Below are 5,306 nucleotides of genomic sequence, written 5' to 3'. Positions count from 1 at the left end.
TCCGAGAGTTGCTCAACTTTTCCAGAAATTCATTCTCAACATGGCCTCCATTTTAGATTTCACTCGATATTAGACCCGATTTACCTAAGTACACTGACTGCCTAATTTTAAATCTGGCTTCAATGGAATGTGTGAGATGTGGCCTGAACATTCACAGGGGCAATGAGAACGAAGGTGAAGGACCAGAGTGGGCACCTTGAAGTGGGCCTGAGCAGAAGGGAAATTGGAAATGGGGTGGAAGAAAAAAACGAAGATTTCAATTTGGGATGTTGATCTTGAGGGACAGTGGGATCACCCTGTTAGAGACAGCAAAGAACCAGCTGGATATGTGAGTGAGTGTGGAGTTTAGGAACAGGACCTCTGGATCTCTAAATAGAGATCTGGGTGTGATCAGCACAGGACAACCATGAAGTGATCATCAATGAATGGTCACTAAATAGTCATGGAGAGACATACTTGGAGGAGAGGGCCAAGGGTGAACAGACTTTGTTGTGGAACTGGGAATTGAATCTAGGACCTCAACACACTAGGCAAAAGCTTAACCTCTGAGCTGAACTACAGCACCCCCAGTCTCCTTTTCTTCTTCTTCCTCTTCCTCTTTCTGTTCCCCTTTTCCTTCTCCTCCTCCTCCTTCTTCTTCCCACTTTGGTTCTGGGGATTGAACCCAGAGGTGCTTTACCACTGAGCTACATCCCCAGCCATTTAATTTTTTATTTTGAAACAGGGTCTCACTAAGTTGCTTAGGGCCTTAATAAATGCTGAGGTTGAGGCTAGTCTCGAACTTGCACAGCCTCCCCCAAGGAGCTGGGACTATAGGTGTGCACCACTGAGTCTAGCTCCTGGATGTCTTTTTTTTTGGCACCAAAGATTGAACCCGGGTGCTTAATCACTGAACCATATCTCCAAACCCTTTTTATTTTTCACTTTGAGACAAGGTCTTGCTAAGTTGCTTAGGGCCTCACTAAATTGCTGAGGCTGGCTTTGAACTTGCAATTCTCTTGTCTCAGCCTTCTGAGCTACTGGAATTACAGGTGTGTGCCACCACACCCAGCCTAGATATCCTTCTTGAAGAGTCTGTTCACAGATGAGTGTGAGAGAGCTTACTTACAATCCCACCTGTTTCAGACGCTGAAGCAGAAACACCACACACTGAAGGCCAGCCTGGGTAACTTAGCCAGACCCTGTCTAAAATAAAAATAAAAAAAGATCTGGGAATAGTTCAGTGGTAGAATGCCCCTGGGTTAAATCCCCACTACCACAATAAACAAAATAAATAGGTCTGGGGATGTGGCTCAGGTAGTGGTTCAAATGTCAGTATCCTCACCTCTATACACACAAAGGCATCCAGGGCTGGGATGCAGTTCAATAGTAGAGCACTTGCCTAGCATGTGTGAGGCCTGGGTTAAATTCCCAGAACTGGGGGGAGGGAAATCCAAATGGTCAATAAGCACATGAAAAAAACAAGCACAAGAAATAGACATATGAGCCAGGCATAGTGGCGCCTGCCTGTAACCCCAGCGGCTTGGGAGACTGAGGCAGGAGGATCTTGAGTTCAAAGTCAGCCTCAGCAAAAGCAAGGCTTTAAGCAACTCAGCGAGACACTGTCTCTAAATAAAATTCAAAATAGGGCCAGGGATGTGGCTCATGGTCAAGTACCCCTGAGTTCAATCCCTGATACCAAAAAAAAAAAAAAAAAAAAGGAAAGAAAGAAAGAAAAGAAATAGACATATGAAAACATCATTACTTATCATTGTGTGGGTAGACACATTTAAACAATGAGACTGCACTACATGTCACCCAGAATGGCTGACATTTGAAATTAAAAGAATTGACAGTATTAAGTATTGGCAAGGCTATAGAAAAATTAGAACCCATATATCATAGATAGGACTTTAAATTGGTATAATCTTCTTGGAAACTAATACAATTTACTACTAAGGCTGAATATATGTATCCTCTGTGACTTAGCAATACAGAACTAAGTCTACCAAAAAATGTCTAAGAAAATGTTCATGATGGTATTATTCAGAATAGCCAAACACTGGAAACAAACCACTGGGCTCAGAAAATGATACTTGGACTTCAAAATGAGAGCCTAGGGAGCAGTCCATGAGTGAAGGGATCTTTTTGGGGCTCCCCTGTCTACCTTGCAGACTGGAACCTCCAGAAGACATCAGATAGCTGGGGATCCTCCCCAGATATCTCACTATCCCTGGAACCCATGCATATTGCAGGAAGGATGGCTAGGGCCCCCCAGAGCCCAGGACAACTGTGTCCCAGCTATTATCTATTCTTGAGATTCATTCATCTCCCCTGAGAATCACTTATTCTTCCTCTAAAATTACTTACATTTCCATGTCTCTTTCTCCTAGGAAAAGGGTATGTAAGTTTCTAAATCACATTGGGTTCCTGGGTACTCACTTTTCTGGGATGTCTCCAGTAGATCTACCACTGAACTACATTCCCAGCCCTTTTTATATTTTGAGATAAGAGATAATAAATTTATATGCCTGTTCTGTTAATCTGCCTAGTGTCAGTTTATTTCAGCAGACTCAATTATTGAAACTTCAGAGTGCAGAAGAAAGTTCCTTTTACTTCATGTTTATTCAGTAGAATGCTACAAACACACATACGTACACATAGAGAACTAAGGACTAATGTGGAAATATGGATGATTTTTTTTTTTTTTTGTACCAGAGATTGAACCCAGGGGCACTTGACTGCTGAGCTACATGCCCAGCCTATTTTTAATATTTCATTGAGAAACAGGGTCTGTCCAATTTGCTTAGGGCCTCACTAAGTTGCTAAGGCTGGCTTTGAATTTGTGATCCTCCTGCCTCAGCCTCTGGAGCTGCTGGGATTACAGGTGTGCACTACTGCACCTGGGCATACATGAATGAATTTTACAGGAATAATGTCAAGTGGGAAAAGCCAGTCCTAAAATAATTCATTCTGTGTAAGTTCATTTATAAAAAACTCAAAAACAGGTGTAACTAGATGATGATTGGTTTCTATGATGGGAGACGGTATATCTGAAAGAGGCCTCTTGGCCTCTTTCCCATCTTTCACTCAGTGATAGAGCACTTGACTAGCATGTGCCAGGCGTGGGTTCCTTCCCCAGCACCATAAAGTAACCAAAACAGCAATCACTTGTACTTGTATCTATTTTATACAGTGTGAGGGGGTTGTGGGCATTTCCTATTTTTTGATTAGACACGATGTTTCCTGATGCCCAACTGAGAGTGAAGGCTCCCAGGACTAGAACCTCCCTTGGCTTTTACCTCTACTGTTCAGGGCATCTGCCTGGGGATTCAGATTGATACCGGTTATCGGTGATGAGTCCTGCTTCCCCACATGTTGAAGTTTGAATATTAGAGAAGCACGCGGAGGCAAGCATATAAAGCAAGGTTTATTGAGAAGGAGGTAATATAGACATCTCCCAGAAGGGAGAAGGGGGCCATAGCTGGTATCCTGGTATCCCAAGAAGCGAGGTGTTCTGCCCTTTTTATATGTCCTAGGCTTCCTTTGTTCTCCTGCTCTCTCCCCGTATCTTTCTCCTTCCTGTGTAGGTGACTAGTCATTTGACTAGGCCCAGGAATGCTCAGTGGGATGGCCAAAAGGTGGGTTGAAAGGGGAAGGGCAGGATGGAGCAGCCAAGGACTCATTAACAACTTTACAGCTCCCTGTAGGGAGGGGCAATTCCTGGGACTTTAGCAACTGGTTGGTGCAGGGGCAGGTTCTTAATAAGAGTAGAGGAAGGGCTCTGAAGAAATTAACATTTCAATCCTTCAGTGGCAGTCTCCAACTTCCTGGGACTCACTCAAAATTGGCCTGACTGACCGGACCTGACTGGATTTACCTATCTATACTGACTGCCTAGCTTCAAGATCACAGCAAGCCCACAGCATCCATGACTGTGTGTCTACTCAAAACTGCAGGCCTGGTGGTGCATGCCTGTAATCCCAGCAGAGGTTCGCAAGTTGGAGGCCAACCTCAGCAAATTGGAAAACCCTGCAGTGACTTAGTGAAAACTTGTCGTAAAATAAAAAACAAAAAGGGCTGGGGATGTAGCTCAGTGGTAAAGTACCTTTGGGTTCCATCCCCAATACCTATAATAAAGCAAAAAACAAAAAAAAACATATCCCAGCCCTAAGAAGTTCAACTCAACACACTTTCTGAGCATCTGCTCTGTGCCAGGCCCTGTGTTGAGAGCCAAGGATAGAACAAGATATAAGCCACCATCTCTGTACTTTAAAAGCTGCCAAACAAGAGGCTGGTGCCAAGACTGGGGGTGCAGCTCTGTGGTAGTCCGTAGCATGTGAAAGGTCCTGGGTTCTCTCCCTAGCACCAAAGAAATGTGGGTGTCCTTAGGGAAATGATGCGTCCCCCAGGATGAAAAATGAGTCTTCATCCATCAGCCCATGTAAAATAATAATAGTAACAAACAACCACCCTTTCCGAATTGCCAGGTGCTTTATGTGTATAACAGATTTTTTTAAATTGCTATTTAAAACAACAACTGCCTGCAGCTACTTTTGTCTGTTAGGGGAGTGGCATAATTTTTCTCTGGGTAGATGGTTCTTTGTTTAGGAAAATACTTATTAAGTTGCTTTGGCATGAAGAATGAAGCTCCCCAGGGTTAAGGCAAGACAAAGAGAGCTGCCTTGCTTTGCAAATTACAGTGGGAAAATGTGGCAGCAGGGAGAGCAAGGGCTGAGAACAGGAGGAGGAGAGGTTAGGAGGCGCTGTATGGTTAGGGAGATCTCGGTTGTTTTTTTTTTTCTCAGGCTCCTTCCTTTAGAGAATCACCCTTTTGTCTTGCTAATCTCTTTTATTCTTCAGGTTTCACCTTTAAAAAAACCTCTACCTCACATCACACAACCTTCAAAAAGAATAAGGAAAAGCTCTCTATTGACATGGGAAAATGCACTGGATATATTGTGAAGAATAGGCGCCAGTAGCTTTTTTTTGGGGGGGGGTGTTTTTGTTTTGGGGATAGGGAAGGAAGGAATGAACTCAGGGGCGCTTTGCCACTGAGCTATATCTCAGTTCTTTTTTTTTTAAACAGGGTCTTGCTAAATTGCCCAGGCTGGCCTTAAACTTGGGATCCTCCTGCCTCAGCCTCCTGAGTAGCTAGGATTACCGTTATGCACAATGACATACAGCCTACTTCTTAAGAAAATCGGATTGTAGCCAGGTGGGGTGGCAGACGAAGATAAGGCAAGAGGATCCCAAGTTGGAAGCCTGCCTCAGGGACTTAACGAAACACTGTGAGAGAGAGGGAGAGGGAGAGGGAGAGGGAGAGG

This window comes from Marmota marmota, unplaced genomic scaffold (genome assembly GCF_001458135.2).
Source record: "Marmota marmota marmota unplaced genomic scaffold, marMar, whole genome shotgun sequence".
NCBI lineage: Eukaryota > Metazoa > Chordata > Mammalia > Rodentia > Sciuridae > Marmota > Marmota marmota.
The sequence above is the reverse complement of the archived record's forward strand: the minus strand, read 5'-3'. Positions refer to the sequence as shown.